The sequence below is a fragment of the Mizuhopecten yessoensis genome, unplaced genomic scaffold (assembly GCF_002113885.1).
Source record: "Mizuhopecten yessoensis strain PY_sf001 unplaced genomic scaffold, ASM211388v2 scaffold10479, whole genome shotgun sequence".
Lineage (NCBI taxonomy): Eukaryota > Metazoa > Mollusca > Bivalvia > Pectinida > Pectinidae > Mizuhopecten > Mizuhopecten yessoensis.
In genome coordinates this window covers 280,141-295,436 of record NW_018408567.1, presented here as the reverse complement: position 1 = coordinate 295,436, position 15,296 = coordinate 280,141, and the positions used below count along the sequence as shown (strand labels likewise).

Genomic DNA, 15,296 nt, shown 5'->3' with positions numbered 1-15,296 from the left:
ACAGTTCACTAGTGGACAATCTTCAGATTTAGGTAGAGCAGTACACTAGTGGACAATCTTCAGATTTAGGTAGAGCAGTTCTCTTGTGGACAATCTTCAGTCACAGGTAGAGCAGTTTACTAGTGGACAATCCTCAGTCACAGGTAGAGCAGTTCATTAGTGGACAATCTACAAGAGCAGTTCACTAGTGAACAATCTTCAGTCACAGGTAGAGCAGTTCACTTGTGGACAATCTTCAGTCACAGGGAGAGCAGTTCACTAGTGGACAATCTTCAGTCGCAGGTAGAGCAGCTCACTAGTGGACAATCTTCAGTCACAGGTAGAACAGCTCACTAATGGACAATCTTCAGTCACAGGTAGAGCAGTTTACTAGTGGACAATCCTCAGTCACAGGTAGAGCAGTACACTAGTGGACAATCTTCAGATTTAGGTAGAGCAGTACACTAGTGGACAATCTTCAGATTTAGGTAGAGCAGTACACTAGTGGACAATCTTCAGTCACAGGTAGAACTAGTGGACAATCTTCAGTCACAGGTAGAGAAGTTCACTAGTGGACAATCTTCAGTCACAGGAAGAGCAGTTCACTAGTGGACAATCTTCAGTTATAGGTAGAGCAGTTCACTAGTGGACAATCTTCAGACACAGGTAGAGCAGTTTACTAGTGGACAATCCTCAGTCACAGGTAGAGCAGTTCATTAGTGGACAATCTACAAGAGCAGTTCACTAGTGAACAATCTTCAGTCACAGGTAGAGCAGTTCACTACTGGACAATCTTCAGTCACAGGTAGAGAAGTTCACTAGTGGACAATCTTCAGTCACAGGGAGAGCAGTTCACTAGTGGACAATCTTCAGTTAAAGGTAGAACAGGTCACTAGTGGACAATCTTCAGATTTAGGAAGAGCAGTTCACTAGTGGACAATCTTCAGTTAAAGGTAGAACTGTTCACTAGAGGACAATCTTCAGTCACAGGTAGAGCAGTTCACTAGTGGACAACCTTCAGTCACAGGTAGAGCAGTTCACTAGTGAACAATCTTCAGTCACAGGTAGAGCAGTTCACTAGTAGACAATCTTCAGTCACAGGTAGAGCAGTTCACTACTGGACAATCTTCAGTCACAGGTAGAGTAGTTCACTAGTGGACAATCTTCAGTCACAGGGAGAGCAGTTCACTAGTGGACAATCTTCAGTTACAGATAGAGCAGTTTACTAGTGGACAATCGTTAGTTTTAGGTAGAGCAGTTCACTAGTGGACAATCTTCAGTTAAAGGTAGAGCAGTTCCCTAGTGGACAATCTTCAGTCACAGGTAGATCAGTTCACTAATGGACAATCTTCAGTCACAGGTAGATCAGTTCACTATTGGACAATCTTCAGACACAGGTAGAGCAGTTCACTAGTGGACAATCTTCAGACACAGGTAGAGCAGTTCACTAGTGGACAATCTTCAGTCACAGGTAGAGCAGTTCACTAGTGGACAATCTTCAGACACAGGTAGAACAGTTCACTAGTGGACAATCTTCAGACACAGGTAGAGCAGTTCACTAGTGGACAATCCTCAGATTTAGGTGGAGCAGTTCACTAGTCGACAATCTTCAGACACAGGTAGAAAAGTTCATTTGTGGACAGTCTTCAGTCACAGGTAGAGCAGTTCACTAGTGGACAATCTTCTGTCACAGGTAGAGCAGTTCACTAGTGGACAATCTTCAGATTTAGGTAGAGCAGTTCACTAGTGGACAATCTGCAGATTTAGGTAGAGCAGCTCACTAGTGGACAATCTTCAGTCACAGGTAGAGCAGTTCACTAGTGGACAATCTTCAGTCACAGGTAGAGCAGTTCACTAGTGGACAACCTTCAGATTTAGGTAGAGCAGCTCACTAGGGGACAATCTTCAGTCACAGGTAGAGCAGTACACTAGTGGACAATCTTCAGATTTAGGTTGAGCAGCTCACTAGTGGACAATCTTCAGTCACAGGTATAGCAGTACACTAGTGGACAATCTTCTGTCACAGGCAGAGCAGTTCACTAGTGGACAATCTTCAGTCACAGGTATAGCAGTACACTAGTGGACAATCTTCTGTCACAGGCAGAGCAGTTCACTAGTGGACAATCTTCAGTCACAGGTATAGCAGCTCACTAGTGGACAATCTTCAGTCACAGGTAAAGCAGTTCACTAGTGGACAATCTTCAGTCACAGGCAGAGCAGTTCACTAGTGGATAATCTTCAGTCACAGGTAGAGCAGTTCACTACTGGACAATCTTCAGTCACAGGCAGAGCAGTTCACCAGTGGACAATCTTCAGTCACAGGTAGAGCAGTTAACTAGTGGACGATCTTCAGTTTTAGGTAGAGCAGTTCACTAGTGGACAATCTTCAGTTACAGGTCGAGCAGTTCACTAGTGGACAATCTTCAGTTACAGGTAGAGCAGTTCCCTAGTGGACAATCTTCAGTTACAGGTAGAGCAGTTCCCTAGTGGACAATCTTCAGTCACAGGTAGAGCAGGTCACTAGTGGACAATCTTCAGTCACAGGTAGAGTAGTACACTAGTGGACAATCTTCAGTCACAGGCAGAGCAGTTCACTAGTGGATAATCTTCAGTCACAGGTAGAGCAGTTCACTAATGGACAATCTTCAGTTACAGGTAGAGCAGTTCACTAGTGGACAATCTTCAGTTACACGTAGAGCAGTTCACTAGTTGACAATCTTCAGTCACAGGTAGAGCAGTTCATTAGTGGACAATCTTCAGTCACAGGTATAGCAGTTGACTAGTGGACAATCTTCAGTCACAGGTATAGCAGTTCACTTGTGGACAATCTTCAGACACAGGTAGAGCAGTTAACTAGTGGACAATCTTCAGTCACAGGTAGAGTAGTACACTAGTGGACAATCTTCAGTCACAGGCAGAGCAGTTCACTAGTGGATAATCTTCAGTCACAGGTAGAGCAGTTCACTACTGGACAATCTTCAGTCACAGGCAGAGCAGTTCACCAGTGGACAATCTTCAGTCACAGGTAGAGCAGTGCACTAGTGGACAATCTTCAGTCACAGGTATAGCAGTTCACTTGTGGACAATCTTCAGACACAGGTAGAGCAGTTAACTAGTGGACAATCTTCAGTCACAGGTAGAGTAGTACACTAGTGGACAATCTTCAGTCACAGGCAGAGCAGTTCACTAGTGGATAATCTTCAGTCACAGGTAGAGCAGTTCACTACTGGACAATCTTCAGTCACAGGCAGAGCAGTTCACCAGTGGACAATCTTCAGTCACAGGTAGAGCAGTGCACTAGTGGACAATCTTCAGTCACAGGTAGAGCAGTGCACTAGTGGACAATCTTCAGTCACAGGTAGATCAGTTCACTAATGGACAATCTTCAGTCACAGGTAGATCAGTTCACTAATGGACAATCTTCAGTCACAGGTAGAGCAGTTCACTAGTGGACGATCTTCAGTCACAGGTATAGCAGTTCACTAGTGGACAATCTTCAGATTTAGGTTGAGCAGCACACTTGTGGGAGGTATGAGTTGCATTCCTCAAGGTAAATGAGTGCACTATTGATTGAGCTGCAATGGTTAAGTACACCACTCCCTGTCAGCTACATTGTACGTATCCCTGTTAGCAAGCACACTGTCAGGTTAGGCAAGTACACACACAGGATGTCGTAAGATACGTTAAAACATCGCGTAGTTGATGGTTAATCATTACAAAGTTGAAAGGACAACAAAAAAAACTATCAATTAGGCGAAGCTGTTACATAAAAGCAGTAAGTGTTTAGGACGAGGAATGCTACCCATAAACAGTGGTTATTAGGCCGATGTAATTCAACAGATATAGCGATATTATCAGATGTGAAGTTTGAAAGTAATTTGGGAGGGGCATTTATTACTTCACAAACTGTCTGGTATAATTACACTATGTGTCAAATACATTGTAACTCCTAAAACCTCCCATCACCTTGATACAAAATGGAAATGTTTGTAATCAAGGTCAGGCACTGTTCCTGATAAACTCATACTAGTTATGCTGCCAATTTCTTTAGCCATTACAAGGCTGGCGAAATCATGGGCTGGGCATTTTTTCACGTACTTTGATCCTTGACCTGCCTATCAGGCAAGGTATTTTTTTCATGTGCTTTGATCCACAAGACTATATGCTGTATAGGTTGTTATCTTAGTTTAAACGCTGGGACCAGGATTAGAAAAGAAAGTAAAATAACAACAGTTGCTGATACCATTAGGTCTGAGGTGTATACATAAGGATGGTGGTACTTGGTGAGCTGATGGGGTAGAATTAGGGTGCAGGGAGTTAAGGGGGTTAACTCATTCACCCCTGAAAACACATTTGAACTCTTCCAACTCATAGGTTTGAATAGTTCATTATGAAATTTCAGGGGTGAATGGGTTAAGTTTGTTATTGGGGCTGAGTGGGTTTGGAGAATAAGGAGTCTGATGGGATGAACCGGTAGATAAGAACAAAGCGGGTTAGAAAAAAGTTGGTGCTGCTTATATAGGGTAAATTGGGCCTCAATTGATGAAGGAAGGAACAGATATATAGGATTGGGAATGAGAGAGGGGTAAAGTCATTTACCCCTAAAATTTCATATTGAACTATTCCAACCTTTGAATTAGAAGAGTTCAAATGTGTCTTCAGGTATGAATGAGTTAATAGTGGAAGTAGGGGTTTGAGATGAATGGGGCTGACCTGATAGAGGGGATAGGGAAGTTTATATGGAACTAAGCTGATGGCTAAGTGGAGGGAAATACATAGCTAAGGGGCAAAAGAGTAGGTTGAGGAGGAGGGTATATAGATGATTGGTGAGGGAGGGATATACAGAGCTGAGGGGTTAGAGAAAGGAGTACTAGGATCTGCTGAGGACTTGGGACAGGGGTATGGGGTATGGAGCTGATGGATGGAGGAGGAAGATAATATTACACTTTCTGTAATCGTGTGTCAAAAAAAAAAAAAAATCATTGAAATAAATTATTAAGATATACCTACGGTACTTAAAGAGTAAATGTGTTATTTTCATTTATTGCAGATCATGTAATTCTGCCTGAATTGGTGACTTTATAAGAAATTCAAGCGCCCGCAGATTTGTATTGTAAGTAAAACAGTTTATGTTATACAGTACCTGATGTGATATTTGAGACTTGTCAAAATCTCCAGTCTAGGACAGACTATGTAGTATGTAGGTTGAATTAATGTGAAATTTCATATCATACAGACTACAGGAGGCACATATATATTACATACATGTTCTGTGAAGTGGAAAGTTTTCACACTTTCCCTTCGTAGTGCAGCTGTCCTTCATGCGTGACATCACACTGCGACCATGTTGGAGGACGGTACAATTGCATTTGACTAGGATTATTGTGTGACAAACGGGATGCATGAGAAATGTTTTACCAAATAATGCACAAATTAACCCTTTCACCCCTATGTAACTTTCGTAGACTCTACCAAGCATTGATATGGATGAGTCCATTATGATTTACAGTGGTGAAAGGGTTAAACCAGTAGCGAGAGGAGAAATCAAACTCGCTTGTGTTAACTTGTCATATATTTTGTTATACTGTCAAAGTGGAAATTTTTGTGTGAGGAAATGTTCACGTTATGTCACCCTTTAAACTGACTGTGGTGTGAAAATTTTCATGTTTGCAGTAGTTCTGAAATCTATATATATCCCGTTTATCTTTAATCTATATAGTATCTACCGGTATTAAGATTAAGATAGGCTTCCATAACTTTCCATCAATGTTGGTACCTATTTATACAGCTATGCTGATGAGGTTTTATTTTGTTGTAGGCGTCCATAATATGAGTTTCCATCAATGTTGGTATCTATTTATACAGCTATGCTGATGAGGTTTAATTCTACTGTAAGCTTCCATAAGTTTCCATCAATGTTGGTACCTAATTATACAGCTATGCTGATGAGGTTTGATTTTGTTTAAGGCTTCCATAAGTTTCCATCAATGTACCTATTTATACAGCTATGCTGATGAGGTTTAATTCTACTGTAAGCTTCCATAAGTTTTCCATAAATTTTGGTACCTATTTATACAGCTATGCTAGTGAGGTTTGATTTTGTTTTAGGCTTCCATAAGTTTCCATCAATGTTGGTACCTATTTATACAGCTATGCTGATGAGCAAACAATATTTAAAAATCCACAAGATGTTAGTTGAACTGTACACCTACACCAATGAGACAGAATAATTAAGATAGAGGCAAATGTCGGATTTGAAACAAAAACACAACTTTTTAATTGAAGTCCTGATTTGTTCTTGCTTGGAATTTAATCCATATCGAAAAGACTTCCTGAACACAAGGGGATGGCTCTGTGAACTGTGTTGTACCATCATGATGGGGAGCTGAGGAAGGCATTAAGCCAAACAATACCCCCCAGCTTGGCCAGTGCTCAAAAAGTTAAAGAGTTTTTCCTGTATTTATGTCATGTCATCAAGATTTTATTGACAAATTTGACCTACTTACCAACTCTGATGGGACAAAAGTCTACCAGTTATTCTGAGCATGCATACCACGGATGCTCTAAAATGCAGAACTTGGATTGCCGTAGGCCTGCACACCAACTTATCGATAATAGTTTTAACCAACAAACCATGTTCAACATTATATTTCTATGTATTCTTGAAAAATTGTTTCATTAATTAAAAGATAAAACTGCCATATAAAACTTATGTAAATTTATGATAAAATGTGCACGAGTATTCGTTAGGGGTTGGGTTGAAGTATCTTTTGTGTTGATGCGGTGTAAAGCTAGCTATGCTTTGACTGTGTTTGGATGTGAGGAGTCAACTATGTATGTAGGCAGGGTAGTCGGCCTGGTGACCAGTGGCCGTATAGATTACAGGAGTAATGGCGGAATTATGGCTGGGATGTTTGGTTTGTAAATAAGACAGGCTTACCGTCTTTACATAGTTTCCAGTAGTTGCCATCCTTGTCAATTTATTGGCTGGTCCACACCCAGCCACACAACATTGTACCGACACTGGACCAGTACTTGAATCAAACTGTCCACCGTTATTTCATCTGAGACCAGGTGGATTGGAAGGTTTATTGGTAACTATTAGAAACTTCCTGTTTGGGAAGTATTGGCAGTGTCTGTATATACAATGTACCAATCAATAATGGCTGCTGTGATTTAGACCACAAAATAAGATTATATTAATTGTCCCGCTTCTGTCACTAGTAAAATTATCACCTTGATTATGTCGCTGGTAAAGAACCACTTCCTCTCATTAGTTCGAAATCAGGTACAGGTTGACTTCCTGTCATAATCTATAGATCTAGTATAGATTGGCTTTCTGGTATAGTTTCTAGATGTTGATTTCCTGTCATAGTATGTAGATGATAACGTCCTGTCATCATCTTTAGATGTTGACGTCCTGTCATAGTATGTAGATGATAGCGTCCTGTCATCATCTCTAGATGTTGATTTCCTGTCATAGTATGTAGATGATAACGTCCTGTCATCATCTTTAGATGTTGACTTCCTGTCATAGTATGTAGATGATAACATCCTGTCATCATCTCTAGATGTTGATTTCCTGTCATAGTATGTAGATGATAACGTCCTGTCATCATCTTTAGATGTTGACTTCCTGCTATATTCTCTGGAGGTTGACTTCTTGTCATCTCTAGATGTTGACGTCCTGTCATAGTATGTAGATGATCACGTCCTGTCATCATCTGTAGATGTTGACTTCCTGCTATATTCTCTGGAGGTTGACTTCTTGTCATCTCTAGATGTTAACGGCCTGTCATTGTATATAGATGATAACGTCCTCTCATCATCTTAAGGTGTTGACTTCTTGCTATATTTTCTGGAGGTTGACTTCCTGTCATCTCTAGATGATAACGTCCTGTCATAGTCTATGGAGGTTGACTTCCTGTCATCATGTCTAGATGTTGATGTCCTGTCTAAGTGTGTAGATGTTGACTTCCTGCCATGATCTCTGGAGATTAACTTCCTGTCATTGTCTCTAGATGTTGGACTTCCTGTTGTAGTGTTTAGATGTTAACTTCCTGTCATCATCTCTTGATTTTGACTTCCTGTCATCGTCTCTAGATGTTGACTTCCTGTCATAGTATGTAGATGTTGATGTCCTGTCTAAATGTGTAGATGTTGACTTCCTGCCAAGATCTCTGGAGGTTAACTTCCTGTCATTGTCTCTAGATGTTGACTTCATGTCATAGTGTTTAGATGTTAACTTCCTGTCATCGTCTCTAGATGTTGACCTCCTGTCATAGTAAGTAGATGTTGAGCTTCCTGTCATTTTGTGTAGATAAAAACGTCCTGTCATCGTCTCTAGATGTTGACCTCCTGTCATAGTATGTAGATGTTGACCTTTTGTTATATTGTGTAAATGTTGTTTTCCTGCCATGATCTCTATAGGTTAACTTCCTGTCATCGTCTCTAGATGTTGACTTCATGTCATAGTGTTTAAATGTTGACCTCCTGTCATCGTCTCTAGATGTTGACTTCCTGTCCTAGTGTTTAGATGTTAACCTCCTGTCATCATCTCTAGATGTTGACTTCCTGTCATAGTGTTTAGATATCAACTTCCTGTCATCATCTCTAGATGTTGACTTCCTGTCATAGTGTTTAGATGTTAACTTCCTGTCATCGTCTCTAGATGTTGAGCTTCCTGTCATAATATGTAGATGATAAAGTTCTGTCATAATATGTAGATGTTGACTTCCTGTCATATTGTGTAGATGATAACATCATGTCATCATCTCTAGATGTTGACTTCCTGTCAAAGTGTCTAAATGTTGACTTTTTGCATATTCTATGGAGGTTGACTTCCTGTCATAATGGTTAGATGTTGACTTCCTGTCAAAGTGTCTAAATGTTGACTTCCTGTCATAATGTTTAGATGTTGACCGTCTGTCAAAGTGTCTAAATGTTGACTTCCTGTCATATGGCCTCAGACCACAATTAATTGTACTATATGTTATACCAAAGGAGAAAAAATATTATAATATTTTAAAACTTTGCACAGCGTCTGGTTCCTATTTTATATTGTAGATCTATTCAAACAGAACGTACAGTGAGCTGGAAAGTACCTCATGACTGGCATTTAAGAAAGTTAATTTTATTTGAATGTCACTACCCTGCATGTTTAGGGGAAAATTCCTGCTGCCAATACAAACTTGGAAACTGTGTCAAACAAAATTTAATCACTAGAATAGATATTGTTGAACAATTCTATGTAAAAAAAAACTGTACATATTTGCCATAGATCAGACAGGAAAAATTATTTAGTAACCCACCTGAAATGTCCTTATGCACTGCATTCGTGTACAACAACCCGGAAGTGTTTCAACTGGTAACTCTTTGCTTTAAAACGGATCCATTAATAAGCAAATGGGAAAATAATGTTTTGAATATATATGGGAATTCATTTTTTGTCTGAAAACTGTTGGTCAGTGAAACCTGGAGAGTGTTGTGGAAAGTGTAGACCCACATATACTGCATGGTTAGTCCAAGTGGTGGGCCACTCAAATCAATATTGTTGAATTATTTAAAGTCTCAGAAATGAACGTCAAATTTTAACTACATGTATTATTAAGTTGAGGGGACACTGCTCTGCGAAATGTTTGACTACCTTCAGCTTAACAAAGCGTTAATTGAACATTTTTCACCGAAGAACAAATATATTTTAATAAAATTTTAAACTGTTTAGTATCAGTTGATGAATCAAGATTTAAAGCTACAACAACCAAAATGAATGATATTAAGAATTTTAGAAATAGTAGCTAAATGTTTTATTTGATTATGTTTTTGAAAGCTAACAAAGCTTGCACAGAATGGCCAGTTTCTGTTAATTTGATTTCTGTGTTAGAAATTGGCCCCGAACGTTGTGCTTCGTTTTCTTATTAGAACATCGCCTACAGCTAAGTCTAAAATACAATTTGGAATTTGAAAGGGAAAGATGAGCACTTATTCGACTTACATGATTGTAGAAATTATGTGGTTTACTCACATAAACAATACACTTGTAGAAATTATTACCTCACTTTGCGTAAAGTGCTTGTAAGCTTATGTATTGCTATATGGCATCCTTTGTCTGGCATCATCTTTTTCGGTAAACAACTGAATTCTGGTAAAGTGTAGATTACTTATATTTTGTCTATAGGATGCAGAGGAGGAGGGCAACAGAGTTTGTTTAAATGAATGACCTTGACCCACTTTTAAAGTCACATGGTTGAAATGGGTTAAAGTTTTTAAACAACCTTTTCTGAATAATCAAGAAGCCGAGGGGTAATAATATTTGTCAAGTAAGCATCCCTGGATGTAAGGCTATCAAGTTCAAAGGTTGGAATAGTTCATTATGAAATGTCAGGGGTGAATGAGTTAAACAATTCTCAATGTCGTAAGGGTCAAATTTAACAACTTCTTCCCGATTAATTGAGTCCATGAGATCAACAAGACTTGTAATTAACCATAGACATATTGATACCTGTACAGTGATTAACACACATCAAATGATTCAGTAGTGTTTTGTATATAGGTACACTAAGTGATACTAACGTTAACTCAGCTAGAGAGATTTTAGTACTGTTTACATAATATGGATAGATATTGCCATTAGGACCAGGTGTACATGTAAACGTATGCCATAATGTTATACCTTACATAAGCTAATGAAAAGGTCTATTGGGAACTCCGTGATTTTTATTGGAAAGAACTAGGTGTGGCGGATAGGCCGGCATCATTAACTCATTCACCCCTGAAATTTCATAACGAACTATTCCAACCTTTGAATTGGAAGAGTTCAAATGCGTCTTCAGGGGTGAATGAGTTAATGGGTCACGGCAAGCTTGAGTCATGAAGTGCAAGTACATGGAATTGTCGTATTGGACGTGTTAACATTTCCCTATTAATTTCTCTAATGTCCAATTTCCATTAAAAACTCATTTCCCGTCTTGGAGTTGAAACGCTTTAGATCACTGTTACTGAATGAAATCACCAATCCCCTTCATAGTAAAAGTGCAGATGAAGGCTGATGGTTGCAAATTCTTTCTCTTGATGAAATATGGTAATAGCATATTTAAGATTTAATTTGGGAAAATCTATTCTAAATTTATGTGGTTTTTTTTTAGTGGTTGCCTGCCCATTACATATCATGGTTGTAGAAAGTTACTTACCAAGGTAACCCTTTCACTCCTATGTCACTTTAATAAACTCTGCCAAGCATTGATCTGGATGTTTCCTTTATGGTCTACATCAGTGGTGAAAGGGTTAATTAGTGAAAGATTCGTTAAGTTATTTTGTGACTTTTTAGTTAATTGTTTTCATTTAATCTCATTACGAGATTTAGTGACTTAATTTAGGTAAAGATTTACAATGAAGGAAGTTAAGATATTTGAAGTTATGAGTGAAAGGTTTGCACTGAAGAAAACTAAAATATTTAGTGACTTCTCAATTAAGATGGACATTGAAACACATAACCTAGTAACTTAAAGGTTTATTTTGAAGCGAATTAAGATATTTAGTGAATTCTTAGTTGAAGATTTCCTTTGAAACAATGTAACACATTTAGCAACTAAACATAATAGCTGCTCTGTATAGATCTGCTTATTCATGTACGTCACAAGTTTCTGATGGGGGATTGTGACAGTAGGCATACAAGCCATATGTCAGTCTATTTACAAACTATCATCAATGAAATGGTCAGTATATTATACTGCAGGACTTGTAACATGCGATTCTGCAATCGTGATGAATCCGCCTGAGTCCTCCTCCGCTGCGGCATGTATAGACCCTCTTACAAATTAAACTGACACATAGGCATGTTTTAAAATAGCCCACGGGCATGATGTGGTAATTTATCATGTTTGAGAGGAAGATTATATATACTACAGCGGCTAATTCTATTGTCATCAGGCGGTGATTAATTAAATACAAGCATATGACCTCATCTGGGGTTTTTTATGGTGTAATTCATCAACAAAATTGACTCAATTTCACAATTATACTGTATTAAAAAACTTTGTATATATACTGCCTGTTAGCTGTCGAAAGTCTCCTGGAGGTATTTTCTTTTACATTTAAAAATAGGTGTAATACCCGTTTTTATAAATCCTATTTCCTGCTAGTATGTTATAAACTTTTTCGTTGTTTTTGGAACTATATGGTGTGAACTTAATTGTAATTTGGCCTGATTTCTTAGCATAAATATTTGAAAAACGTTTAGTAATTGGGAGAAAAATAATTTGATTGACAGGCCAAATTCAAGTTATAAGGAGAAAGATTGATCTGGTAATATATTTGTGGTTCAATTTCATTTGATACATCAAAACTTCTGGAAAGATTATTAACCCTTTCACCACTGTAGACCAAAATGGACTTAACCAAATCAATGCATGGTAGAGTCTACTAAAGTTATATAGGGCTGAAATGGTTAAGGAAATTGAAACAAATCAATGTTAAATTAAAGGTGATGGAATTTTCATTATCTGTTTTTCTAGCTGTTTCATCAATATGATTGTTATGATGACAGTTTGGCACTTGTACAGCGGTATGAAAAATGTGTCTTAAAATATTAGAAAAGGTCATGTCATTACTCGAGAATTTTGCATGTTTCGTTGATTGAAATGTAAATCGTTAGTTAGTCATCACATAAAAATTACAGTGCTCCAGGATTCTAATCTACTAGATTTGAACCATGACAGGAAATCAATCACCAAATCAATTGAAATATAGAATTATTACTTATCAGCTATTTAACATCACACTTTCAACTAAAAAAGCTTAATGGAGCATAACAAACAAATCCTTGGGCCTATACAAAAAAATTGTCAGTATTTTCTTAAAAAATTTAGAGAGGACATTTTCTTGTGATTTTTGCCTGGAAAAATTATTGCATTAATAATCTCTCTGTAATCTATCAGGAAATGTTCAGATTAAATAATTGCCGACAGCTGCTCAAATCCAAGACAGATCCAACACCTTTATCAGTGAGCAAACAATCGGCCAGTTTAACGTTGCGGTAGATGTAAGTTGATAATTTTTATATGAGGGAAGTTAATGTATTAAACATGGAACTGCTGATTGAACTTTACAAAATTTGAAAGGACAGATGCCGTTAAGATTTTGATGTAGAGGGGTCACGGTTCACTGCGATGCGCTTGTACCGCCATTATTTGTGTTCGATTCGATTCACGATATATTTTTCCGGATTTTCGATGCGTCACGATCTGAATATTAGTGTTTTCCGCTTCAGCAAAAACATCTGTGAGAAGTTCAATTTCTTTGGCTGATCTCTAAACCTTAACCAATCGGCTGCGAGGATGCAATTTTCACAAAGCATTCAAAACAAAATGGCGGACCGCCGTAAGGAAATGAAAATTTGTGAAGCTACGGTAAGCTTCAAATCAAAAGTGTGGAAACACTGCGGGTTTCCGTGTATCGTTGGCTTATATATTTCATTTTGTTTATATTTTAAAATAAAGGTGTATCGAATCGAAATAATCAAATCGTGGAACAAATATCGAGATACGTATCGAATCGTGGGTAAAGTGTATCCTGACAGCTCTATTTTGATGTAATAACTGGTTAAGTTAACGATACTTATGTAAAGTCCTAAAATTTTGATGTAATTCTGGGTTAAGCTAGCAATGTTTTGTACATTTGATGTAATAAATGGTTAAGCTAACGATACTTGTGTAGAGTCCTTACATTTTGATGTAATACTTGGTTAAACCTAGCAATGCTTTTTTTATAGAGTCCTAAAATTTTGACATAAAAACCTTGTTAAGCTAACCATGCTTTATGAAGAGTCAGACACATAGAATTTAGTTTTTTCTGCTGATTTATGTTTAAATGTCTTACAAAACTTTGAACTTCTTTTTGCATCATAAATATTCTTATTCAAAGAATAGTTTTGATCCTATAAAACTTGTAGTCCCTAATGCTTTGAATGTCTTAAAAGTACATTTGTGGATGATTTCTTAAACATTTGATGATCATATTTGAATCCAAAATGACACACATGAACTTGAAACAATTTTTCAAAGAACATGCTTATAAAAAACCTGAAAAATGTGTTGTATATGGAAAGTGGTAACTAATATTCATGTGTTCATGAAGCTAATACATGCACTAAGCGTTGCCGAGTAACTCGCGATCAGTAGTGGAAAGTGTCGCTGTCATTACTCACAGGATCGTGTATAGAGTGATACTTAGAAAGTCAGGGCACACCCTTAATCCGTCTGATGTAATTATAATGCTGCAGCCGACACGTCCTCGTTATCCCGACGCCACCAAACTGCAGTAAAATCTGCTAAGACAGGGGAAAAAAATACACCCATAAGCTGTCTTAATTACTGCAAATGGTTCAGCGTAGCTGCAAACATGGGGCAATGTTTCAATTAGTGAGAAATTCCGTAATTGTTAATGACAGATTTTAATTTGCAATTAATTTGTTAAAGTGGATATTTGAACACATATATATGTATTTATAGATGGAAAAAAATGATTCACCGCATATCAAGGATATTTAATACCTTTTACAAGGTGAATGATTTTACTGGTGAATTGTTTCATAGATGAATGGTTTTACTGGTGAACGATTTTACAGTTGAATGATTTTATAGTTGAAAGACTTAAAAGGGGAAACATTTTTTTTTACTGGTGAATGAATGTTGCTCAGTTTCACATGGATCGTTTAAAGATATGATCTTAGGAGAGTGATATAGTTTTGTTCCAATATGACAGATAGGCTAACAGAGATTTAGATATCTTTATGACATTGCTTCAGTCTACCCAGCTGTACACTTATATACTGTACACATATATATGGCAGATTAGGTTTTGGTGACTCCGGTCGATTCTGATGCTTATAACTACCATTTTGAGTCTGTAGGTCAGTTAGGGGTGGGCAATAATATTGAAATTCAGTCTTTCTCCTTCAAAGGTTTGTCATGATAAGATTTATGCATGAAAAACCCCATAATACATTCAAGAAAATTGTTTGCACTAAGCTCACACAATGCATTCATTAAGGTTGACCAGGGGGAGATGAAATTTCCTAGGATTTTCAGCATGGTCGATCAAAAGTCAACGTCACTCCTATTGAAAATAGAATTTTGTCCCTTTCTGACATCAGAACAAATGATCCCAAAAAAACTCAACATTGATTGCCTTAGAGGAGATCTTATACATTTTTGGTGTTGTTTGTCAAAAAGCAAAGGTCAGGGTCAGTATTATACATTATAGTTGCCCTTACTATAGGGAAACATGACTATTTGTTTCCCCTCTAATAATCATGTTTC

The 15,296-nt window shown here is 37.7% G+C and overlaps 1 protein-coding gene across 2 annotated transcripts in view; it reads left to right on the top strand.

Annotated features, from left to right (window-relative positions):
- LOC110460777 (diacylglycerol kinase beta-like) overlaps nt 1-15,296 on the top strand; it is a 143,876-nt gene that overhangs the window by 12,423 nt on the left and 116,157 nt on the right. The window contains exon 2 of one of the 2 annotated variants that reach the window (XM_021513899.1): nt 5,030-5,092. The exons of the other annotated variant lie outside the window; for it this stretch is intronic. The gene's annotated coding sequence lies outside the window, so the exon portion shown is untranslated. The remainder of the gene's footprint in view (nt 1-5,029; nt 5,093-15,296) is intronic. 2 annotated transcript variants of the gene reach the window in all.